A 27,908-nucleotide genomic window follows, 5' to 3' on the forward strand; every position below is an offset into this window, starting at 1 on the left:
TTTAAACTCAAATCTACTTGAGCCACTTACAAAATAAACGGCTCATATCATCTGGCTAGTTCGGCTTTGCATTCCTGCAGTCACCAGAACATAAAGCTTTTAACTAAATACAACTGTGAAAAGTTTGAACAAGGATGATATAACGGAATCTGTATCATTTATTGTAAATAATTGTGGAAAATGCGCCTTCAGTAATAACTTCTTCAAAAATCTTCATGAAAATCTGTTCTAAGGTGTACAAAAAATGTACATTAGTCAAAATAATGTTAAATGAGGAAATATTTTTAAATTCTATAATCATACTTAGCTCATCGCAACACAATTTCGTTTTACTCGCCAGGAGCGTTCGCGAAGGGTTGAATTGCTCATTTTTTATATGAGTAAAATCCGCAGTCTAGTTGTAAAAAATCGGAGATCTGTAAAATCGTTTCGGTGGTGCACCGTATCGTCCCGTTGATTTAATATCCACACCGAAAGAGGTTGAGTGGCTTCGATTCGAGGGAAATTTCGAAGCCGGTCGAATCGGTCAGACACGAACGCGGTGTTGCGGGTACGTGCTCTACGAAGACGAAGAACGGATAAGAGAGAGGGGGAAAAAATAAAGGAAGATATTTCACAAAGGAGCCCGGAGCCGCGCCACGGCCGCAATACACTTACGAGATGAGAGATAAGGGATTGGTTTCGGCTTAACTGCGTTTTCCGCCTTAATCCATTAGCGCTCACGAAACGGTTTTCTCCGTTTCGACTCGATCACGCGAACCCACCGATATGCGGTCTGACGATGCGCGGACCCGTCCCGGGGCTTTCAATAGAACCGGAAATTCTCGACGGTACTAGCCACCTGCGAATCCGAGTCCCCTTTAGCTGTCATTAGTGCCGTCGTTGATAATAATCGGTTGATCGCCATTTGCTTCGGGAATTATTCAAACCTTTGTTGCAATATGTAACAAGCAAGATTTCTCTGTTTAGGACCTCTGTTCGAACATAGGTTCGATAGGAGATTCGAATCATATTCATGATGAACAGGTCAATTAAAATCTATGAAGTGTTAACTTCTGTGTCACCTTCTATAAACAATATTTGAGAGAAAATTAAACATTTCATTCGACCTAGAATAATTCCATTGTATATGATTTTTTTATTTTATGGATATGAAATTGATATAGGATTTAAACGTAGGATTTATCAAATAAATAGAAATTAAATGTGTTCTTCAAAACTTGTGTTAATATTGTTGTTATTTATTACAACGAAATTCGAAAATCTATATGCTTTCACGTAAAAAGTAAACTAAATCTTTAAAAACTTACATCGGTACGACTAAAGGAACCGGTATCCTAACTCGTACCTAAAAATTTAATTAGGCAACGATAATAATTAAAACGTATTTTTCATTAATCTGTTTTAACACATACAATTTTTTTTGTTCTTTTGTCAACTCCAGCGCGTACATGGTGCACCCATGATTTGCATTCCAAGCCTTGAATCATGTTTTCCTCCCGATCTTACCCTAACACCTCATACAATACTCAAATGTGTAGTAATTGATTAAATACCAACATATTTAATAATGTAAACAATATTGTGAATAATAATGTGAACAATAGCGCTAAAATCTTCGTGAACTGCTAGATCGGCCGCCCGGACGCACTGTACGATGGGAAAAGCGTTCAAAGGGTAGCGTCACGCAAATATTATGTCATAAGAAAACATTCCACGTTCCGCGCGGATGGCGTAAAAACTGGAAGCGCGCTATGCATTGAATAGGTCGATTCGATCGAGCGCGGTGCACGCTTTTGACATTTTTATCCCGCGGCCCGGCATGGCAGCCGGAGCGAACGCGCCACTGTAAAATTTTATGGTAGCTAATTGTAAGCGATAGCGTCCGGCTGCAGAGCGTAAGAGTAAGATTTATTCCCTCGATTTGCCAGGAGTTATTGCCGCGCAACACGAAAGTGGATCGCGAGCACCGCCGCGCCGCGCCGGGAAAGGAGATGCCGGCGACCCATTTGCACTCCTTAGTCGTTTGACAATTTCCTGATAAGATCGCTCCGCGACGTTCTACTTCACGGCGAACCTCTCCGGGATCCCGTGATTGCCTTCTGCTAGGGACTGTTTTTTCCGGTCCGGCCAGTCCCTTTCTGCACCGACTTCGCCGACTCTGTTAGGTAACTAGTCGAGAGCCGTTCCAAGATACGTAAAAGTAGAACTCCACTTCAGCGAAATTGTTCTTCTTCTTTACATAACCCTTGGTCAGGGAAAAGAATCATATGATAAGGCGCGGATCCTCTTCTCTTGGTCTTTCACTTCCTCCAGGACGAATTTTTCGAGAACTACTATTCCAGCTTTGTTTAACACGCTTTAGAACCTTACGTGAAGAATAGACAAAATAAAGAGGAGCGAGAGAGACGTTCGGCAACTATTTTAAACATTTGTGACAAAAAACAGTGAAATTATTAAGAAATAAACGTCTACACATTCCCGTATCTTCATTCGAGTTGTTAATTCGGAACCGTTTTCATCCGCATTGCGAAACAACGCGAGCGCAGTGTAAAAAGTTTCGACGTCAGTTTATGAAATCGACCGGTGCATTTTCGTTAAACAATAATTTACAATTTAATCTTGAAACAATGCATACTTTAATCGTTTTTAAGCAGTTCGTAATCAATCTTTCATTAGTAATATCCTTTACACTCAAAATCCTGACTGCACTCCGGATTTTCCGTGGCTATTGTGTGCACGAATAATGCGCAGAACGGAAGAAACTCCATTAAACCCTCAAGTTTATCGTACAACTAAATTCTTAACAGCGTGCACGGAATGGACATTTTTCGAAATTAATTTATACGATGATCCGCAGTCTAATTGTGATATTATTAACGTACGTATAATACAAATTGTTAGAACAAGTATCAAACTACATGATAATAAATCTTTTCTAATTGTAAGATTGCAGTAAAAAAAGTATCCAACCATTGGTGCAAAAGTGAATGTCGACCTCGTTCAAGAAGGGTCAATTTCCACGTGTAAAATCGATCGGCGGACTAAAAGCCCGACTTCCCACCGCAGTATCGTCGATCCAGGAATCCTGGAGCCTCTGGCGCGGCGTCGCAAATTCAGGGAAACCGCACGACGGTGACGATCACGTCGAAAACGTGGGAAAATAATTGGGTAAATAATTGCGCGCTGGGACAAAAATGCGGAGCATGTTCGTCGATCGGGCAGCGATACCGCGACGTTTCGCGGCGAATACCTGACGCGGGCGTCGGCGTCGGGACGCCAGAAGTTCCTGGCGATCCGGGGGACACGGAATTACCAGGATCTTCCGGGCGGTCGCCGCCGAAAAGCTTGATTAAGCGGAAGAGCGGCGTGGGCCGGCTCTAATCATGGAGGACGGCAATTAGCGGGCAGCTCCACGATAAATCCGAAAATTGGATCCCGCGGAAAAGTAACGCGGGCCGGCTAACGAGCGAGTGGCTCAATCAGTCGGCCGCTGCGCGGCTTACTTTGCATCCGATAACCATCGATGATAGGCCAGCGATGCGATTCGATGCGACAAGCCCGGCACGATGCTCGCCGAAACTGCGATTGTTTATGAATACCGTCCTAATGAAGTGGGAGCGAGGAGAGCACGGTACTGCCCCCTCTCGCTTTCTCTGTTGGAAGGGGATGGATTTGACACAGAGCCTCGACGCCGTATAACTTCCTGGGTGATTAACTGCTGAATCGCCAGGAACGCTCGCGGCCGAGGTTTCGAGTTAATTGCAGCCCTCGCCGCGCGTGTAATTACGTGGACGGTTCCGTCGCGCGGAATCGGCTCCGACGAAAAACTTAGGAGCGTCAACGCTCCGTGTCAATAAGTCCACGGTTCCCCTTTACACCGTTTATCGAGCGAATGGAGTTGAGTCGATCGACCTGCGATTTGTCGCCCTTTTTACGAAACGGTGCTCCCTAATTTTTGACTGCCACAAATCAATCAATTTTGCAGTTTCTTTAAGGATAAACGTTCTCCAACACGTATACAAAAGGATTTGCTTGGATTGGTACAATTAATTTAGTTACCGGCGTCGTCCCAAGAGTTAATAAAAATATTCCTCGGTATTTATCATTGAATTAATATCTCAGTATTAAAGCTTCTCCCCGACTATCGAAGAAAGGAGCTGAATTCCATGGACTTCGTTTAGCTGACTGTTCTCTCTTGTTCCAGGTAAGGAGAATAGAAGATCTCGATGAAAGGTTTAAGTATGGACACGGAGAAACGGCCAGGGACACCAGGAAATGGCAGAGCCGAACGGGTGAGATGGGTTTAATCGTAAATCGTATTACGATCAAATGACCGCGATCTACGCGACCCTTTCGCAGTGCTATCCCCGGCGCCGTGGCGACGAACTATTGTGTTGCGCCGACCGAATGAGGTCCTGCGAGATTTACGGGCGCATCCTTTATGTTCCGCGAAATAGCACCACGGTAGCCGGAGCTACTCTTGGTTTTCCTGACGAATGGGAATGCACGGCTGAACCTTATGATCCGTGATTTCTGCAGTCTTCGGCCGACGCGACGAAAGCGGCAGAACCGAGTCTCGATCCCGTGCGGGATTTTTCCGCGGGAAAGGGCGAAACTCGCCGCGAATGGTCCGAGACGCGGAAACATTTGAAAGCGCATCGTTCGCTCTAGAAGAATCCGACGAAAATGGGACTTTGACCGGAGAAATTGAATCTCTGTGGTCGGGAGCATTCAAATACCGTTCCGTGATTTTCTGTAGAGCCTTGCGAGAACGACGCTGACTGTATCGAGAAGCAGTGTTGGGCAAATTTTATTTTAAATAATAAATAAACGTGTGATTTTAATTGCAAATAATAACTAAACTTTTTATTTAAGTAATTCGAAACGTGATCTATTTATTAATTCTCTTTTTCGACTAAAAGATTGTTTATTATTTGGATTGAGGTGGAAATCAAATAAATAGTTTTTGGTCTTCTCTTATTTCTTGTATTTTGTATACATGTATAATAAACACGTGCGCGTTTTTTGTCTGCTATAGCAATCTTTATTTGTCAATACAAATAATAATTGAAATTGTATTTGTAAAGAACAATTAACTTTATTATTTTAAATAATTCTATTTAGACTTGCTCGAATAATAAAGAATTATTTTTGCTTTCTATTTGAATATTCAAATAAGAAATAACTTGCTATTTAAATTTTTATTTAAATAAATTTATTTATTGCCCAACACTGTCGAGAAGTAAGGACATGTTAAGACCACTTCGGCAAAATCTGCAATCAGTAATTATCGTCTTACAGTAGTCGTAATCTAAGCCCGATCCTCGGTCTCGTCTCGGACATAGATTGTGTAGGGCTACTATTCTTTTATGACCTCGTCGACCCCGCGCCGAACGTAGAAAAGGGTAGCGCATATAAATACAATAATCAAGAAGGATTGACTTTGGAATCTATTTTAGATAACAATATTATAGTTTGCTAATGGCATGTTTACAGATGCAGATGTGAAATTGACAAGCGGATTAAGTTTACGATAATGATTTACATGCAATCAGTGCAGCAATAACGAACGAAATAGTCAGCGGTTTAGGGAATACTAGAGGGTATTGTACACGTCGCGCACAAGTTAGGCTTAAGAGGTCTCGGAGGTCTCAGCCGCTGTAATCACTATCATACTGCAATGTCAGAAACTAAGCTTCTTGAATTGCACATTACACTTAGCATGGCTCGGACAATGGTCAGAACCTTAATCTCTTACTTCCTTGCCGTTGACTTCCAAGAGTCCCAGGACTATTCTCGAGCTACAAAAATGACACCTATTTGTCGGCTATTTCCCGTCTGTTCAACTCGCTTTCTTGCCACCAATTATTTACAAACACTATTCTGAAATGATTTATCCGATCTGACAATGCACGTTGCTGTCTATTCTTATCCTATTATTAGTTTAATGTACAAATAGGAAAATCTCGAATTCAATTTCTTAAAAAAGATAGATTCCTTGAATATCGTTTCAGAGTACAAACCCGATTCAATCTAAATTTTAAAATACATTCTTCTACTCTTTAGTTCTAAGGCATTTGTGTTTCTTTCACAGCATATTAAATCGCTGCATATTAAATAGTTATCTATTGTACTTCGTATTATAGAAGAAATCAAGTAGAATTTAATGTAAAATCTGAAAATAGAGAGCAGTGTTCAAAGTAGATAAAAAATAAATACAGATTTCTATTTATGTTATAAATGGGCAACTCGACTTTTTAAACAATTTTTTAATCCAAAATGATGTTTTTTCATGTATTGTTCCATTTAAAATAAAGAAATATAAGCAGATATTGGCATTATGTTTAAAATAACGGTCTCCTTACCATAATCGTAAACCTTAATATACTGTTTCATCAATTTCTCTGAAATAAGGAATTGTAAGATACCTAGTTCTTACATTTAGGCGGCGAAATGGTGAAACAAAACCATTCGAGATTACAAACCGATTTAATTCCTCGAGACTTTAGTCCAGCTAGATTCAGTCTTTTTCTAACTGTTAAGGAGATAAACGGATCGACAGGAAGTGCACCGCGAGGAAGATTATCGCGAGTAATGATAACGCGTGTCTCGATCAACGATTTCGCCGATTGATCTCGGTCGACGTTGCCAGACAGATTGCATCTAATAGATTCTTTGTGTAACGTGACCGCAGCCGTACCAGCCGGCATCCCCTATGATTGCCGTTCCCCAATGAATAGTTATTCCACGTGCACGCCACGGTCCGATACAGCTACTTCTATCCGGTCGTTTTCGATCGGAGATTGCGAGGTCGAATCGAATCATTCGAAATCGCGGCCAGCGCGCTGATCCGTCGACTCGGTGGCGTTTCGATCCGTAATTTTATCGAACGCATATCGACCGGCCGTGTCTCGTCGTAGACCAGCCTCTGACAAATTAAACGGCCAGCGCAGCGAAACAGGTCGATCGTGATATCTATTTGCTAGATCGTGTCGAAGAACGCCGTGTCGATCGAGCGGATTAAACGACTGTTGTAAATGAGGAGAAAGCAGAATCGAGCTCTCGTTACGCTAGTCGACCACCGTTCCGACGATATCTTCCGCCGTGTTCTCCTAAACGCGGACTTGTCGGTTTTTACCGCCTCGTATTTACGGTTTCTAATCTTCTTTTGTCATAGCCGATTTTCCGTCCCCGATTCACCGCGCTCGAAATCCTCGTGCTCGGCTCTATCATATTGTTTTCGCCAGAATTACACGGCCTACGTTTCGACCGCATTCATCATGCTCCCTCGAACATCATATTCTCGACTTTTATATTTCAATCGTGAAGCATGCTAGAACGAACTAATTGGTTCTAGAATTTCGTTCGTTATACGCTCGCTCCATTCAAACGGAAACGCCGGGATCTCTTTTAAGCCGTTGATGGCATGGAAACGTTGTTGTTGTTAGTATAAAGAACATGTGGCATAACCAGGAACTCCTCTTGTTATTTTGCTGCTATTTTGGTATTTTGCTATGAATAATGTTTGAAACCTTTTAATTATTTCAGCTTCGATCATAATCTTCGTAGAGGAACGTATCGAAGCGTTTCAAAAATTAAGTCCCTTCTATTGAGACTGGTGAGCTCGTCGAGTTTTCTTTTTCGGCCTTGCGGAGTCGATTAGAAACTATTCCGGTGAAAACCGAACGGCAAAAAGCGAATTCAGGATCAATTAGTACAAGTCCGGTAAGGACGAGGCTTCGCAGGCGATTGAAATTTCGTGGACGGATAAAAAGCTCGACGGGGATCCTCGGGGGAGTTGAGGGACACTAATCGAGCAGCCCGATCGGTCGTCGATACCCTCGTTAGCGGATCGCTTGTTTTCTTTTTTCTTTTTTTTTCGTTGCGCGCATCGAACGGTCATTCGAGTGAATTAAGCGAGTCCGTGATGGTCAGCGAAGATACCGGGGAAACGAACCGAGCTAATTTCTTACCGCGGGGGTCCCGGGCTCGTTCGACTTACTGCTATTCTCACGCTCAACACGATCTGATGGAACCGTTCTGTCCCTTTCTTCTGGCCCCTCGAATGATGCAATTATTAGCGGATTTCTCGGTAGGACGCTCCTGATAATGACAATCGACGAGTTTTTACCGGCCGAGACCTATTCCCGGAGAAATGGACCTAGCGACCGGGCACATTTCGGGTAAATCTACTGGAACGAGCGTGCGATTGTGTTCGGGACCCTGGGAAGTAAGTGAACGATCGGCTTTTTGCGTTCGACACGTTCCAATTCAAATGTAATTTAAATGCGCCGATTAAAATAACGCTATTCGTGCATTTCTGCACGGTCGGAAGCATAGGGTCGTCTGTTACGTTCTTAAAAAATTCGATCTCCTTAAATTTGCACCTCTTCTTGATCGTAGTGGCCTTTATCAGTTAAGAAAAATTCCTGATTCTTCAATTATTTAACCGACTTCGAAAAAGCAGGAGCTTACTCAATTCGATCTGTATGTGCCTTTCTTTTTTTATGTATGTTCACCGATTACGCCGAGATGGATGAACCAATCGGAACGAAACCTTTTGCATCTTGTAGAGTATGTCTCCCGATTGGTCCCTTGAAGACACATTTTGCATTTTTTTCATTCTTTGAGGCTTTTATTGCAAATAGCTAGACAGCGGATCTTTATGCATTTATAGCAAAATTGAGTAGATGAAGTTCGAAATTGTTGGAAAATTTCAAAAATCGAAGATGTCAATATATGATTTTTCCTGTATTAACATCATTAAGGGAAGAAATAACGTTCAATTTAGTTTCTATTTCTTGCAATCGATGCAGACAATTTTGATTTTGCATTAAGATCCGCTGTCTGCAAATAACCAATAAGACCGAAAAACCATCCCACGATGTTCTACAAATTCTGCTCGTTCCACTGAAAAGTGTGAAATAAAATAATTTCATAAAAAAGAATTAAACGACTTCGAAAAAACGCACTAACAAGTATGAAATAATTTCCATTTAATTTATGTGAATGCACACGAACTTAAATACAATACAATATATATATCTTTTCGAAAGCGGCGCGAAATTGAAAATTTTCGACACTGGAAATTACGAAAATCCTTAAATTCTTCTACATGTTTTCACATATTAATGTATCTTCTCTTCCCACACGTATTGTATTTAAGTTCGTGTGTATTCACATAAATTAAATGGAAATTGTTTCATACTTTTTAGTGCACTTTTTTTAGTGCGTTTTTTCAAAGTCGGTTTAATTTTCTTTTAGTAATATAAATTCTCAAAGAATATACGGTACACGATTAATCGAAATGGTTAAACTCGAACGAAAGAGCTGGGTATTAGGCTGGGGATTTCGTATTCATGACAAAAATGAGCAGACGAAACAGAAAATAGTGAAAATACCAGATTTTCATTGATATTGCTGCAAGCGTATGTTCGTTGATTGTCGTAAAATTTTTGTCACTCCAATTTCGCTCGTCTTCCATTACGTCTTTGTGACAGTTCACGATTGAAAAGTTACCCAGCTGAAAGGTTGAAATAAAACATGAATTCTGTCGATCGAAAGAGCTAACAAGAATTTAATTTGGCAATTTATCGTAGTTCTCCTCAATTTTCAATCGAACCTGTCCAAAGGATTTAAAAAATATTTTCGAGTGTCTGGAATCGACCGATCGTCGGCGAAACGAGTGTGAACCGTGTACGTACGATAATTTCGACAGAGCCGAGCGACAGGGACCGCCGGCTAAAAAAGAGAACAGTCGTTAATAAATCATTAATTCCTTCCATTTTTTCCTCGTCCGCGTCAGGAAGGGCGAAATTGATGATTCGGCGGAACCGTGTTTTACGCGTAGCGAATTACACTCTGTCGTTGCCCGAAAAACCGTAAGCTGCAATTTATAATCGCGGCTGTCGATAATTGACGCGGCGCAGATTACCGTTAACTGAATCGGCTGGCTCGAGAACCTCTCAGTTTTATGCTTTATTAATTCCTGGGATTCGCTTTTGCGCGGCACCGTGCGTCGCGCCGGAAAAATCCATCAAGCTTCTCTGCTTGTTTCCGGCTACAAATAGCATCCCTCGTGTCACTGTCAATTTTTTTATTCTTCCCACAAGTAATCCGTTCGGCTTCCTATGTCAATATCCTCGAGTCGCACTTAATTGATCGAGAATATCGGACGGATGTCGATGGAAAAGTTTCTGACTACTTCAGCATCGAACAACCATTAGATATCTGCTGCAATAATACATAGCTACTGACGGTCCGATCTTCAAACCTGCACAAATAATGAATCTCCGTTTTTTTGAGATTGACAGGAAAATTCACACAGTTCGATATCGATTTTTAATAAACAGGAGTATTTACAAACCGTCGACCGCAGTCTACCGATCATCAATTAATAAAATCAAGTGATGCACAACGGGGTCGCGGCCCAGGAAACCTCGCAGAAACTCGAAATATGAAAATTCAAGAATTCATGATTATCTGTCAGTAAATTATAGTTGATACTTACTTATTAAGAAGTTTCGGGATCTACATATTTAGTATTAAGATAATAAATTACATTATTGCAACATAATTTATATTCAAAAATAATTTTTTCCAGCTTTTCTGAGGAAGAAATGTTCCGTACAAAAGTTGAACAATACTTAAACATTCACAAACTTTCCACATATTTAGTATTAAAATGATAAATTACATTATATCAACATAATTTATATTAAAAAATAATTTTTTCCAGCTTTTCTGAGGAAGAAATGTTCCGTACAAAAGTTGAACAGTACTTAAACATTCACAAACTTTCCACATATTTAGTATTAAAATGATAAATTACATTACATCAACATAATTTATATTAAAAAATAATTTTTTCCAGCTTTTCTGAGGAAGAAATGTTCCGTACAAAAGTTGAACAGTATTTAAACATTCACAAACTTTCCACATATTTAGCATTAAAGTGATAAATTACACAATTTCAACATAATTTATATTCAAAAATAATTTTTTCCAGCTTTTCTGAGGAAGAAATGTTCCGTACAAAAGTTGAACAGTACTTAAACATTCACAAACTTTCCACATATTTAGTATTAAAATGATAAATTACATTATTTCAATATAATTTATATTAAAAAATAACTTTTTCCAGCTTCTCTGAGGAAAGAGTGTTCCGAAACATTCACAAACTTCTCCATATAAAATTTCGGAACGAGTTTTTTCCACAGAAAGTGCAGAACATTTTGGGTTTTTTAATATTAAAATGCATTGTTGATTTCACAATACTATAGCTGACGTTAAGACGAATTCAACGACCTGCAATATGATAATAAAATACCTGCTAAAATACTTTTCGGGCCTAATACCCCACTGTGCGATGCTTAAACTGTTCGTTGCGCCATCCGAGGCAAGGTTATGACAGCCCATCGAGTCCAGCTAACGGATTAAAGCTGATAGAAGACTATTCCAGGCGCCGGGATCGATGGTTTTCATAATTCTATAAACTGTGGGAGGCCGCGGGCGATATACATACATAGACATAGAGGATGGTCGAACGACCGTCAATCCTTCGTCGCTGCTTCGAGATTACAGTTTCGATCTGAATTACTGAAAGACCGAGAGAAATTGAGAAGTTCCGGGGTCGTTCGAAAATGTCCTTTGATAGGGAACACTCAAAATCTCATAAAATCTGAATCCCCGGTCTCTCCATTCTGCCGCGATATCTCATTCCGAGTGTTTCATTGCCGAGATAGGGCAGGGAAGCGTCAGGGAAACGGGTCTTGGGAAGATAAACTTCTGCTTCTTAGGAAATCGTCGAATTCTCCGGCAGTCGAGATTGTCCATTCGATATTTTTACGGTCCTGGACACCGATACGGTCGAACGCAAATTTTCTGAGTACATTTACGCGCGGGGAACTTGTATATATTCAGTGTTTATTAAATTTTTACGCGTTTACGGCAGCAATATGATTATAAAATCATCAAGTAAATTCCTCGCTTACTCTGGTTTTCATGGAATGGTTTAGCTACAAGTATATGACCTATAGTCGAATGATTGCGATAAAATAATTTTAAAAATGACATTTTACCGATGTGCAAGTTGAACTCTTTGGTAGAGGATATACATGTATAAAATTCTCCTATCTGTCAATAAAGAAAATATTTTTGCTATTGATCGAGACCTGTTAAACGTTTTATATTGTATATAAATTTGATTGAAAGTGAAAGAACGAATAAAAACATCACTTGCAACCCAAATAGAATTAATTTATACTATCGAATTCAATGTTGATGCAAAAGTTTAATTCCCTAATGTATCGTATTTTTGTTAATCAATCAATCTGAAAGCTGCAACGTTGTATAACCGACTTCGAAAAAGGAGGAGGTTACTCAATTCGATCTGTATGTACCTTCTTTTTCGATGTATGTTCACCGATTACGTCGAGATGGATGGACCAATCAGGACGAAACCAGCATTTTGATCGGTATGTCTCCCGATTGGTCCCTTGAAAACAAATAACCAATAAGACCGAAAAACCATCCTACGGTGTTCTACAAATTCTGCTCGTTCCACCAAAAAGTGTGAAATAAAATAATTTCATAAAAAAGAATTAAACGACTTCGAAAAAATGCACTAAAAAGTGTGAAATAATTTCCATTTAATTTATGTGAATACAAACGAACTTAAATACAATACAATTTTCTCGGAGGCTGCGCAAAATTGAAAATTTTCCAAATAACAGATGTTGCTGATTATGATTTCATTGGAATATGATGGACTTGGAAATCAGTCGGTGCGAAGAGAAGATACATTAATATGTGAGAGCATGTAGAAGAATTTAAGGATTTTCGTAATTTCCAGTGTCGAAAATTTTCAATTTCGCGCCGCCTCCGAAAAGGTTGCATTGTATTTAAGTTCGTGTGTTCACATAAATTAAATGGAAATTATTTCATACTTTTTAGTGCGTATTTCGGAGTCGGTTTTCCACTATTGATTACAGCGAAGTAAAGCCAGGGATTCGTTGCGAGGAGGCTTTGCGAAATATTAAGACTTCAGTAAATAATTGTATCCCATTAGAAATCTTAAAGTTGGGTCAACTACAGAATTATTAACAATCTTGTTTTTAAAATATTTTGGCACAGCTTCTTCTTGCAGTGGTCCTCTCAGTTGACGTCGCTCGGCAGGCGGCAAACTTCAGTTTTCAATTTTCCATAGTAGTCTGGGGATCGGTGTAAATTCGCAAATGTCAGCCGAGAGCAGTCTAATTTGAATGCAGCGGTGTCTGGGCTAATCCAGATTTTTGCATTCGCTCTGCAAGGCAGTTCCGCGGGACGATACGGCGAAAGTCGACGGATTACATCGGATCCCTTTGTGTAATCGCCGCCGTTGTCTCGTCCCTTTTTAACCCCGTGCCGGCCTTTGTCTCCCCGTCACCTTACCATCTCTCGGGCCTTTCGTTTCTTCTTCCCTGACGGCTGGGGCCGACCGCACAGAAATCTTATCTGATTTCCAACGTACTGCACCGACTCGCATATAATTTTGCGCTGGGTATCCCGACCCGAGGAACCCGGAGAGAGGAATGGTCGATACGCGGCTTGGAACCTTTCCACGCATAATTCGGAGATTAGAGTGATCCATGCATGCAACGCGGGCCTCCACTCCTGCCCCCGTTTCGAGGTTATATTCATTTTTAATGGATGAATTAATGGGGCTGGATTACGTGTCACTTGGCACGAATAATTTCTTTGCAAATCCCTGTGGGACCCCGAACAGTCTCCAATTAAACGGTCCTGTAGTGGCCTGGATGCCTTGATTGAGTCATCTGAGGACTCTGCATACACTTTTGCATTAAAGATACATGACGCGCTGGCTTTGCACAAAATACATCTCTAAAAAGTATGCAATCAAATTTCCTTTTCAAAATTCAGTTTAAGAAATGGACCACCACACGGGAATGTATTAGGTCGCTCGGAAAGCAATTTCGATTGTCGTGTAGAGGTGGCATGCTTCTCGCAAAGGATCTCGCATGGAAATCGCAAAGGATCATAGAACGAAATGTGCTAGAACTTAATCTAAATAGTAAAAAATTGGTATTGTACTTGAAGGAGAGGCCACCTAAATATCTCCTTTATTTTTAATGACACATAAAATATTTATGGCATAATTTAAATGGTATCGAAGGAGGAATATCATAGAAGAACAATTTCGTTTGTCCGATTATTTTTTCATAGTTTTTTCAAGGTCGTCGTTATTTTTTTATCGACAAAAATCATCTTTTTTATTCCATCTTACAGTGGCTGTAATATGCTTAAGTTATTAAAAAGATGGAATAAAAAAAAAATAAGTTTCCCGGTGAAAAATAACGATGACCTTGAAAAACCTATGAAAATATAACCGGACAAACAAATTGTTCTTCTATGATATTCCTCCTTCGATACCATTTAAATTATGCCTAAAATATTTTTTTGTCCCATTAAAAATAAAGGAGATATTTAGGTGGCCCCTCTCAGCTGAGACACCCTGTATAAATCACTCGGTTTAAAGCAATAACAAATAAATAAATAAATAGTAAAAAATAGGCTTTCAGTTTCTCTTGAGAAAACGAAATGACTTTCCGAACGATCTAGTAAGTGCAATAGGTAAATCTCACAAGAGATTTCCTAATAAAAAAACAAAGTGCAATAGAAATAAACCTCGATAATTCCAGAAATTAATTATGCAAGTGTCAAGGAAAGAAAGGAGTTTACGTGCAGGCGCGGGCCGTCTTTCAATTGTTTGACGAAATCCGTGGCATTCTGGCGGGGAATTTGAGATGAAAGGTCGCGGACGCGTGCCAGGTCCATTGGACCGGGCCGTTTCTGTAGGAATGCGGAATGAGCCCGGCCGGCGCGGCAGGGGAAATTAATTTAGCAAGGTGTACGCGCGTGAGGTTCACTTTGACAAGTGTCCGTTTTACCACGCACGGTTCGCCGGATTAGCCGTGTTAACGCGCGCGAATCTGCTCTTTCCGGCGCGAACTCGCGTCGTGCTCGATGCAAATTTCACGAGCCGATTACGCTAAGATTCCGCGGTCTTCTGTTTTAACTGCTATTTGTATAAACAAGAGGGTTCGTGAACGATTCTGCGAGAATTCTTCATTCGCCTACTATGTACTCTTCATATTTTTCGAAAAGACAATTTTCTTATGCTGCAATATTCAATTTTGCAAGGATACTGTCAATCGACAGAATTTTTCTGTAACCCGTCGGTTATGCTAATCCTCGGTTCATAAATTTTCTTCTTCCTTGATGGAAGATAGCAGCTTTTCAATATTTAGTGAACGATGACACATTTGTCAATGTGCTCTTAAACTATCCTCTTCAATATTCAAAGTTAATTTGCATAGGATGTTCGCGTTCGGCAGAGTTGAACGATTAAATAGAATCATTTGTTAGTCTGTCATTGTAAAATGTATTTATAAATCAGGAGTAAATCAGAATCGATTGGAAATAATTGTGTAATAAAATTAATTTAATGTGTCATTTCACTGATTTTACACTATTTTCGGCTGGACGAATTAATAACACCGTCTAGTAAAATTTTCATATCAGTAGCTAGAAACGAATCAAATCAATTTTCCAATTAGTACGTTGGCAGTCGCGTTTGAACTCATTTCCTCTCTGCAAACGTTCAAACGGTATACATAATTAAAGCTCGTTGAGACTGCGATGCTTTATACAAACGTACAATTTCACAAATTTTCGTGACGTAACACCCGCAATATTATAGAATGGACAATTTGTTCTGATTTTGACAATCAATTTGATTGTCGCGTACTTATAAAAATACATATACTTATTAGAACATATATTTTTCACTTCCCAACTAATCTCAATAACAATTTGACCCATTTTGAACTCAAATGACACCGAACTTAGCCTTTCAACATCTTTATTTTTTACTGATTCTACAAGAGTATGTTCTTAATATTCTGCATTTTCATATTTCGAGTTTCTGCCAGGTTTTCGGGACCACGACCACACTGTGGGACGTGCGAAAACGGAGGATGTAGTTGTTAGCGTTCAAGTGTCGATGGAAAACGCGCGTGCAATAAGTGGAAAGCGAATTGCCCGGTAAACTAATTTCCCTTCCGTGCAATCGTTAATTGCCGGTCGGTCAAGGGAAATATTCGACGAATTCCCCGGAGCCGGAAACGACGTTCATTAAAGGACGCCCGTGAAACGATACAATTCGATAAATCGCGAAACCAAAATCGCGGATGAACGGAGACGCGGAAAAGGCCGGGCGAGGAACGACGGCTAGCATCGGCCGATGCAAAGTGGTGAAATTGGCGAATACCTCTGTGGCTCGCCGTTGGCCAGTTCTGAATATTTCCCGTACTCGATGGAACGCTACACTCGTTACACGCAGTTGCGAAAGTTCGGTCGACCCGTCGAGTTACCTGCGACGCGACGGGGTTACAATTTAGTTCGTTAACAAATTATGCTCGCCCCGCGGGAATCGCAATCTTTTATTCAAACCGCTTTCCGGAAACTGGCGATTTAGTTCGGATGCGATAAAATTGATCAGTCTCGACTATGTATCCGAACTTTGCGATTAGATCTGCGCCAATAAATTCGCCCATAATTTCGCTGCACGCGATCGCGTAATTATATACGTTCATAATCCTATATTATATTTAATAATATCGTATCATTTCTCGTCATTAAGTATGTTAATATTCAATTTAATCTAGACGTTTGTAAAAGGACGGATGAATACAGGGAAAATTATTCGATCCAACAATCATTACTCGCGTTTTCAATGGAGAAAATATTTCGTTTCTATGTATATCGACCATTTCTCGAGAAGGGAAATTTACTGTTGAAATACTTTCTGTTCAAGCAGTGGAGAGAATTATCAATGTTTATAAACGAACCATGTATTTAACAAAAGATGTACAGGGTGTTTCGTTTGTCTGATAACGGAAATATCTTGTGACGCACTGAACTTATGAAAAAACTTTGTTTACAAAAATTGTTCGGTATGAAGGGCACAATCATATAGTCTAATTTTTTTTAGGACTAGAATGGTGGGTAGAGGGGATTTTTCAAAGTCAAATTCAGTTTTTTAAATGGAATCTCCTATTTTTTACACAATAGATAGATAGAGTATCAAATTCCGAGTATAATAGTGTTGACCTTCATATGTCTTAAATCTAATAGTTTACGAAATATTATCGAAACAATTTTCTTTTTTCTGTGGATAGTATCTCGTTAACTGGTATGTTTAGCACATATGGGGTTCAACACTTTTATACTCAGAATTTGATACTCTATCGATCTATGGTATAAAAAATAGGACATTCCATTTAAAAACCTTAATTTGACTATTCTTACAACAATATTACCACAATATTTACAAAAAAAATTAGACTACATATATGATTGTACTCTTCATACCGAATAATTTATGTAAACAAATTTTCTTCGTAACCTCAGTGCGTTACAAGATATTTCCGTTATCAGATAAACGAAACACCCTGTATGTATCAGAAACGATGTTCAATCAACGGCTGACAAGTTTTTCAAACAAAACGCTCCCTCATGCGCACTTATTTATTTATTTATTTTGTTCTCTCATTATGTTTCTTTCTCAGTCTCACCACGCATATCCACACACTTTCTACAGTATTGATTAAAGAAATTAAACAGCCTTTACTTTGGTCATCGCTGCTACAACCACCGATCTATATCGATGACTTTTCCTGCCTCGTCATTCAATATCTCTGACCATCGGCGGTATCACGAATGACTCAGAGAGCGACGTCTAAATAGAACTAATCCCGTGGGCAAAGCGATCGCCTCGTTCGGCATCTCATTTTCCGCGGAAATCTCGGGAGTCAAGCCCCGTCCCTCGAATGAAATTAGATCTCGTCAGTGGGAAAGCGTCGACCCGTTCCGGATCGTTTACAAGATTCTTCCCGGGGAAGTGGCACTAGCTTAGTTCCTCGGATATATTCGCCGTCGACGATAGTAATGGCTCCCCCATGAAAAGGATGCCGGAGTCATTGTGCCGGCATAAAGAAACCGTGGATGTGCAGCCAGCCCCGGGTCGCTGCCCGAGGTTTTTTATCTGTAAATAATACTTCCGTGCTTTCCGCAGGTTTATACACGTTATTTCGCTGATGTACAACGCACGCGGACGCGTATTTGTTCTACGGGCGAGCTTCCCTGGCACCCTTCATCATCCCCCGCATTTTGTCTTCATTCTTCCGCTGGTTCCTTCGCTCGTCTCGCTCCTTTTTTGCAACTGCAGACTGGGCTATTGGTCTGAATATCAATTAACGACATGGTTGAACCAAATGGGATTAGCGAGCCGCTGGGAAACACGCCTCAGCGAAAGGTAATGAAAGAAATAAGGGAATGGTCGAATTTTCGGATAACAACAACTTTAAATAAAGGGAGTGAACAATGGTATATAACTGTTACATCCTAAGGTGGACGTCTAAAAGATGAATAGTATAATTTAAAGATTATTTTAAAAAGGCATTTTTTAAAACTTTTATTCGGGCCCTTAATAAAAATTTAAAATATGTATATTGTAAATGATAATTTTTGGAAAATCTTTTTTGCCTATTTCGTAAACCTAATTGATTCTAAAAAATCAGGTCGTTTGGCACAATTATAAAAAAGTTATTCGGTTTTAAAGGGCGTTCGAATATTTTGGTGACTCACTGTATGTCCTCGTTTCACGAAGATTCGATGATACTTCTGAAACGGATTTTACTTCCTGAATGATACTCCCGAATGCTGTATTTATTTCGCTAACCACTCGTAACCTTTCAAGGTATACTGTTACTATTCGAAGCTATTTACATTATACAGTACTTGGTTCCCTTGGTGCTCGAGGCCCCCATTACCGGACAAATGTAAACGGAAGCTCTTTATACGCCACGCGTCATTTTATTCGCTGGGGTTGCGCGTCAAAGATAGCTCTGTCTCTCTCCCCGTCTCTTGTTCAATTGTCTGAGAACGATTTGGGCAGACAATTCACGGTCAATTCTTGCTAATGGTTGTTTTGGAATAAATGAATTCCAGATTTGAAAATATATAGCCCCGGTTTCCACGGAACCGGAGATTTTTATTTAGGGGTGTGTTTGAAGAGTTGCTTGAAATATTTTATGTCCGTTGCTCGAGGGAGTAGATCGAACGGAATGGGTCACTAACTCCGAATAGTTGGAATTCTTCGGCTACTGTGAATAATGGCGAATCATTCAGGCTATAGATTTTATAGATTCGAGGGCTGCGTTGTCTGACCACTCTTCGGCCTGTAGTGAACGATTCTGTCCCATTTTTTGGCGAACGAAGTCGTATTTCTCAGTGTCAACAAGTTCAAATCTATGAAATTTAAAATCTTATAGACCAAAATAATATTTTTAATCTGCATACAGTTTTATGATACAGTTCTAAAATTAATAACGCTCCAAATGTGTAAATGATGCACCAGCAAAAATTGATTGACGATTTAGTAGAACGACATCCTAACAACTGTTACCATCGCGAAAAATATTGTTACGAAAAATAGTTACCACACGAATTCGTGAACGTTGAAACTCAGCTTTTTACGTTTTGGTTCGCACGATGAAACACAGCGTTTAATGTTCGCACCACCTTCGTAAAAAGCATTTCACACGAGCGGTGTGAACGACCCGCCACTCTACGTGGCGCCGCACTACGATTAATAATAAATATACATGACACGAGTTCTCGATTCGCCGTTCTTACAGTGCCGGCAGCACGATTTCCATAACACGAGCTGTCTAACAGAAATAGCTGTTACAATTAATACGATCGCGAAGACGCGATGCATTTTTATATTCGCCGCAAGTGGCGTGTCCTCTCTCTCTCTCTCTTCCACTTTTTCCTCGGCGATACTTGCGATTCCGTGAAAACCGCTCGTCCATTAACCGTGTTTGTCAAGTTTATCCGGTGTAAAGCCGCGAAACGACTCTACATTATACAGGAGTCGCGTGTCACGCACCTTTCCCTTGCTCTCGGACCAAAGCAACCTCGGTGAACGTCGTCATTGTTGGCGAACGGAGGATTTCTTCGGCGAGTTTCGAGCGTGTACGCGCCAGCGCTCCCGACGAAATAAATCGGCAAAAGTGCACTTAAATATTTATCTCGCTGTTAGTGTGCACGGGCCGAAGTTGGCGGAGGGCCCTCTCGCTGGTTAAATAAACGCCCGCGCAATATATATCCCCCCCCCCCCGGCCACCATAAAAATGTAAAACGGCTTTATTTATATGACACGCGCGGCACACGCACCGCGGGGCTAAGGGCGAATCTGACCCCGTTGCGATGCTATTTAGCTTCCGGTTTCGCGCACAGGCTACATTGTACTCTCCCCCCGCCCCCCCCCCCGTTACACCCTGACATCCTGCCGGCATTCGTAACACAATGGACCTGGCCGTAACTAGTTTCGGATCACGTAGCTTGTCCTGAAATATTGACGGTCCCGCGATAAATACCGGCCGCGCCGAGTCACGTGGGGCACAACGTGCGAGAATTTTTGGACGGTCACCAAATACCGTCCCTCTTACTCCGCGATTGGGCTGAGGCGAATATAATTGTCGGTGTTCGCAGCAACTGCTGGACAACAGTATAAGACACAGTGCTTATTCTCGAATTTCACGACTTCTGTTAGTGGCTATTCATCTGCGAAGAGATGTAAAAATTTGTCCTTTTGCTTATACAGGGTGTCCCAAAATTCGTGAAAATCCCGAAAGGGGGTGGTTCCTGAGACCATTCTAAGAGACATTTTCCTTTGCTCCAATGTCAACTGCGGCTTTGTTTAGGAGTTATTAACGAAAAACACGGACCAATCAGAGCGCGCCCTGGCCCGGCGCGCAAAGCCGCGCCGGCAAGCGAGTGTCGCGGTACGCCGTGACATCGCATCGTGACGGCGCGGCGGCCCAGGGCGCGCTCTGATTGGTCCGTGTTTTTCGTTAATAACTCCTAAACAAAGCCGCAGTTGACTTTGGTGCAAAGGAAAATGTCTCTTAGAATGGTCTCAGGAACCACCCCCTTTCGGGATTTTCACGAATTTTGGGACACCCTGTATAATCAGACAAAATCATAAATGTTTGTATTGATTGCAAGACACAGGAGCCACATAAAAATTTCATTCTTCTTTTGATTATCTTGTTAAGGTGATAGTAATTTACTAAATCTTTTTAATACCACCACTGTTTTAAGTGTACTTATAAAATGTCTACTTATAATATATGTGTTATATTCGCCTGAACAAAAAAGAGGCAATGAGTCGTAGAAAAGCGTTAGATAAAAGTGAAGTCGAACGAATAGTACTGTTGCGATCACAAAATTATAGTACAGTGTTCCCGCGATTGTTGTGAGAACCTCGGGGGTATCGAGTCTCAGGCAGAGATGGGCAGATTCGTATTCGTAAATTCGAATCCGAATTTGATTCACAGCACCTTAACGTGTCAATCCGAATACGAATACATTCGTATTCAAAAGTGTGAATTCGGATAGATTCATATTTGCAAGTGTGAATCCGAATACGAAATTTGGATTCACACCTATGAATCCGAATCCGAATCTATTCGGATTCACACCTATGAATCCAAATCATTTCGGATTCACATCTATGAATACGAATCCATTTGGATTCACACTTGGATTCACTGAAAAATTCAATTCAAAAAGCCAATATAAATAAATAAATGTCTGTCTGTAGTCTCAGGACACGAAATGGCACTACGTTTTTTTACGTGTGCCGAACATAGATTTCTTGGATAACCTTTCCAAGTGTGTATGTTAAGTAATATATATGTTATATACATATACATATAATAATATGTTAAGTAATAATAAGTGTATATTAGTACAATAAAATGTTTTATTGTACTAATGCTATCCTATACCCGAGAATGATACATCATGTATCATAAAACCCCAATTTAAACACCCCAATACCTTAATTTCTTTGTAGCGCGATCGACCGCCCAAGGGGGAACCCCCTACTAGTGGGGATAAAAATGTCAGATCGTCCGCATACCCCGAAAGTCACATCAATCGCGGGGACACTGTATTTTGAGGACCAGGTTACTCCAAAAGAGGAGTTCCCTGGCAAGGAAAGAATAGAGCAACAACGACAGGTTCGCAAATTGTTATCGTATAATTTGACGACGAGCCTTCCCGAATACTTTTCCAGAGCGTACTGCGGAAGTTCATTTCCAAAGCCAACAGCTCGGCAAATATCTGGCAAGTTTGCTGCTTAAGTAACATCGCGGCACTTTCGAAACTCTTGGACATTTAGAGTAACGACCATGTATATCTGTGGAAGCGTCGGATGGAAGTTTTGCCTCCTTTCGACAGCTGCTCGCCGTGCCGCGCCGACGCCCGCAAAAACTGACCTAACCAGTCCCTCGCTTCAAATTGGACTATAAAAATCCCGCGCGAGAAATCGGTGTCGGTTCGTGCCTCGTAGCAGTACAATAAATCTACGGAAACTCTAGGAAAACATCGCATCCTTCGGGAAACGCTACCTAATGATTACCAGAGTTACCAACTTTTATTGTACGGTCGTACCATTTACACGTAAACTAACGTGCAGCTGAGCTAAATACAAATTTCTTCCTCCCTTTAAACATTTCATTGGGTTGAAGATGATACCGTTCATTCATAAGAAAAGTACATCACTATTTATACAGGGTGACGTTGCCACCTCAAATATGTTGTTTAAAAATAAAAATTTTCGGACTTTTTTAATTGCAGTGTACAGCCAATCGAAAACTGATCGACTTTTGTTTAAAATATTTTTTCGTCAGATTATTGTAAATAATTGAAAAGGCCACCTTCATTTTTTGAAATGGTACTTCAAGGTCATCCGAATGTCATGGTATACTAGGTCGTTGAATTTGTCTTGATACGGGCAATAATACTGTCAAGTCCAAAATACCAAGTGCCATTTAAAAAAATGAAGGCGACCTTGATATCTCTGCAAAAAAACACATAAAAACAAAACCATTTTTGGTATTATGTGAGCCCCTGAACCATTCAACTTTGTCCTTCAGACATTTGACGTATCTTTAAAAACAGCAATGTTAGGTGACTCACCCTGTCTATTTATTATTATACCTTTTTTAGAAATATAATAATATTCGAATTATTTTTCTATACAATCGCCGCACTGAGAAGAACGATAAGTCTTTGTCGCCTACGCGAACGGCACGAGTGCCATTTTCAAAAGCTGTCGATTCTGATAAAATTCGAAAAAGTTCTGGCAGAAGGGGAAAAAATCGTTACACCGCTTAATTCAATAAGTTTTCAGCAAAGAAAGTTTTAATGAAAGTCAGATGCGCGCTGTACAAGGGAATATTTCGATGAAGATGAATCAATTTAGCTAATGAGTATAATAGCCTAATAATTAACAGCGGAGAATCTACCGTCACTAATCCGACATAATTAACTTCGTTATTTTTTTCATCCTCGTTCCTTGAATTCCGCTCGCCGCGTGCTCGAGATTAAACAGGTGGTGCACGCGCGAGCTTTCACGCTTTTATTAGGCAGTGGGACCTAAAATTACACAACCCACCCCTTCAACTTCCAGGTCGCGCGTCGTCCTCTTCGTCTCGCATTGCCTTGCGATGCGGCTGCTGACTGGAAGCTCGACTTTAAGTGGCCGAGACCCGTTCGTTTCGGCTCGTAAAAATCGAACGATCCGCCGGATACGAGATTTGTATCGAGTGCCGAAATCGTCGTGAAATCGTCGCCGGATGCGATTCTCAGGATGGATCTCGTCAATTCATTGCACTCGTAGGCGATCGGGAAGGGGCTCTTCAGCGAATTGAACGGATTCGAGAGATCCGAGCGAGACGATACTTCCTCGCGATATACAAAATGTGGATCTCAGCCTTTTTACAGGTGTCGCTGATGTCTCGGATAAACGAACAGCGATAGTAAGCGGACACGATCAAGATTTATATTTTACTGGCTCGTACGGTGTTGTTCATTCAATTTTTTCCGGATATAAAATGCATACACTTTCACTCCATCAGCGAGGTTGAAAAGTCTGCTCGCCTTGTCGCAGCTGGAGTTCCAAATAGTTGGAAAAGACTGAGATTAGCACGCTAAATAAAATTCGGGTCACCGCGAGCAGAAAGGATATACGAGATAAACACATTCGTTGCTTTAGGTACTCCGAGCAAATGATCCGCGCATAAAATTGTATGGTATCGGGGGAGGCTTTATGCGGTGAATATATTTTCTTCCAGATGGAGGAGCGCCGGGAACTTTAGGGTCACCCTCATTTCTTAAAAATGTATTCGAAGCAGGCGGTCTTAAAGTTGCTTTCGCGCGTTCAGCCCTGAGAAACACTGCTCCCATCAAACATCTTTTCGCGAGAAAACAAGCCGGCTCCATTACTCTGCTCGTATGAGATATTCATAAACAATTTCATTCTTTCTAATATACGCTGCTGTGGTTAAAAGATGGAAAATCTCTGTGGCATCTGCATTCTCCGATTTGGAATGATACTCTTGGTAGCATTTATGGTTGGCATTTTTTGTTGGGTCTTGGTTGCAGTATTAGTGAGCCAACCGTTAGAAATGTCAAAAATTGTCATAAATTTTCGTCGTGAGCCCTATGTTGGGTAGGGATGGGATCAAGTTCAATATACAGGGTGTTTCCTACTTTCCCGGCAAGATTGTAGGAGCATGATCTACAAGCGAAGTTTATTTATAAACCCTTTATTACAAGATTATATAGGCAAATATTAAATGTAGCCTCAATAGGTGCGGAACAACAGATTTAAAGCTGAATAATACGGAAGGTCGATTGTGTTTACTTTGCCTTTACTTAGGAGATATTTCTTAACGTACGAGGATCGTTAAAAAATTTTAAATCATCATTTCGAAATGACCACCTTCTGCATTGATACAAACTTGACATCGTTTATAACCAAACTTCATATAAAAGCATATAATGTTTCAATGCTTATACTTGAAAAGTATTCATTTCGTACAAACTGATATCGATCCTCGGAATTAGTGCTTGCAAGTTTCGAAAAGATACTTATATGTAAGTGCTTGGATGTTGATAGGAATGGAATCTTGTACAAGTAGTACCCGAATCTTGGAAATCAGAACTGCATAGTGGGTTTTAAGCATTTTATTTATTAAATTTGTAACTATCTAAGAATAGTATTTCATTTACAATACTTGGTGGTAGCCTATTTCTTTTTTTATCCATGATATTCCCTGCTTTTGCATTAAAGGACAGCATAATTGATTTTAACAGTAAAAAAATAATGATTAGAAAAATCAGAGAATTTCTGGTACGATATTCATAAAAGTTTCGAATCAGTTCAACCAAGATTCGTGTATACTTGCAACCTCCATTTACCGAAGTACTTGTATAACAGGTTCGAAACTATCTGGCATAGGTTCGAGTATACTTAGAAGTATCAAGTATGTACTATTCATATTTTTCAAAGTACTTATAGAGAGTTCGAATTCAATCAATCAAAGTTCGAACCTGTTTCCGAGGTGTTTGATCACATCCCTAATGCTGTAAACCACCAACCATATTTCAACCAACTCCGAACTGTTGGCGACCGTTGGCCAACCATAAATGCTACTAAGGACACGAAGTTACATTCATCTGGTGTCTAAATGCATCTTTTACAGGGATTTGAATGCGAAGCCTTTCGCGGGCCATGGGATCGAGTGTTGACGCCAAGTGAAAGTTTAAACAGTCCTTCTAGAGCCGGAAGTCCCCGGTGGTTTCGACGAGTGTTGTTCCGTACACATTCCCATTCGGATTGAAGCAGCCCTCGGGGGCACTTAAACCACTCGACAGAAAATGCAAAAGAATCACGCGCCAACGCTCACCCCTTCCGGGGGCCAGGATTTCGTTAATCCCGGTCGGTCATGCATTCTGAATTATCCTGCGAGAGCCGCGCGCGTGTGTACGTGCGCGATAAATTTATTGGCATCAATGAAATTTCGGGGCTCGATATTGCCTCATGAATGTCCACGCAACGCTCGGGGGTGATAATTGAGAAGCCAGACGAAAGGGGGTTTGAATTTCATATTTCACTAATTGCCGCCTAAATCTTGCCCCTCTTGCGTCGTTTGAACCCCTCCTATTCAGTCTCCTTATTAAATAGGACGCAGTCGCTACGCAGAAACACTATAATTCACGGATTATGCAGACAAAACGCTGTAATCGCGTCAGGGATATTCTTATTGTTCGAAAATTTATGATGTTTCGCTCCCCTCTCGATTCTCATCATCGTTATATTCGTCTATCTTCAAATTCCATGCACGTTGTGTTTAATTATCGAAATTTTCCAATGCTATAATATCCATGAATATTTAATTCAATTAATCGATTCAATTCTTCAGTGATCTCTTCAGCATCGATGAAAATATATATTTTAAATGCTTAAACTATGCTTATTGTTAAATCGCACACGTCCGCGCATTTAGAACATTTTAACACGCATAAAACGCAGCGAGATTCATATTTTAATAGAATTTCGTGCCACGTTCAATGTTAAGCGCTACCGTCCCTGATTGTATTATGTTCATCTCGGAATTCGCGAAATCCCTGGCAATTAAAAAAAATGTCCAAACGTCGGATGCAAAAATATTCACGTAGCTGAAATCGTTCTCGAACCGAGAATATGTAATGCCCAGATATTCGAGTACGAATTTCCGACTTAAATAATTCACTGGTAAATAACAGTTCGGCGACTTTCATCGAACGTAATCTCGTTCCGTCGAAATCCCCGGATACGCAATCTTGCGAAGACGAATTAATCTTCCACGTCATATTTTAAACGGAATAACGCGAGAACGTAGCACGTAATTTATTTCGCGGATCCCGTATAAATCGTTCCCGAGCTGCTTGTTCTCCGGCAAGAAATTGCGCGAATTGTTCGAGGGATGGAGATGTAAAACCCCTGGCGCGGTATCGTGCCGATACGCGAACGATCCGTCGTATCCGCAAACATTTCACGTTACTGGATAATAAAAACCGTACTTCTCGTTTTAAGAACGGCATCCGCCGGCGGCCATCGCCCATTTTTTTTTCCGTTCTCTCGAAACCGCGTAAATAGATTTTACGAGCGAGCCGCAAAATTACTGGACCGTTCTTTTTATCTCCGAAACACTTTCGTTTCGTCATCGCATCGAGTTTCCCTTTTGTGATCAGAAATGCGGCGAAAATGGCCGGGCATACCTCTTTTTATCTAACGCGGGTAAGAAATTGTTACGCGGTGCCAATAAAATTGCTGAAGTTTTCTGGATTGATGTCTCGAAGTAAAATTGCCGATCGTTTTCCGCGAAGTAATTTCTTTCTGCCGTTTTAATAGCAAAGAATACAGCCATTTTTACCGCATTTCTCAATTTCGTTCGTAATTGTTACAAATCCGATATTTTCATGTGCGCCAACCTAATTGTATGAAGCAGTTGATTTACAACGGCATTAAATTTTTCTAGAAATCTCTATTTCATTGTTATTCGAGCGGTCGACCACTTTTCGAGAGTACATAATTCAGCAGTTAATGCAGACGTCTTAAATCAATTCCAGGAAGAAGCATTTCAGAATGCAAAGCTGCTTCGTTTTATGCACGGCGAGAAGTTCAAGGGGCATACTTCCTTGACTTATGTTTCTTTCGCGTAGATCCATACGGACTTCTCACCTATAAAATATTAACATACACCAGTGCGTCCTTGCAAGAGTACTATCCACAACCTAGAAACATATTGCATGTTTCTCAAGCCCAGTTTGTTCCTGTAAGACAAAACAACTTTCTTGAACGGGACATTAATCGTCATAAAAATGTACTCACTCTCCGTTTCCGAATGTTGTAAAATTTCCATCTGTTTCTACTTGTTTAA

General features: G+C 40.5%; 1 protein-coding gene and 1 long non-coding RNA gene across 12 annotated transcripts in view; both read left to right on the forward strand.

Moving 5' to 3' along the window:
- Window positions 1–7,450, forward strand: part of LOC143208070 (uncharacterized) — a 55,146-nt gene extending 47,696 nt beyond the window's left edge. The window contains exon 2 of the long non-coding RNA XR_013008830.1: window positions 4,208–7,450. This is a non-coding gene — a long non-coding RNA (uncharacterized LOC143208070). The remainder of the gene's footprint in view (window positions 1–4,207) is intronic.
- The window catches only part of Fas3 (fasciclin 3), a 557,696-nt gene that overhangs the window by 149,531 nt on the left and 380,257 nt on the right, over window positions 1–27,908 (forward strand). The window lies entirely within an intron of this gene.

The sequence above is a fragment of the Lasioglossum baleicum genome, chromosome 4 (assembly GCF_051020765.1).
Source record: "Lasioglossum baleicum chromosome 4, iyLasBale1, whole genome shotgun sequence".
In the NCBI taxonomy this organism is placed as follows: Eukaryota; Metazoa; Arthropoda; class Insecta; order Hymenoptera; family Halictidae; genus Lasioglossum; species Lasioglossum baleicum.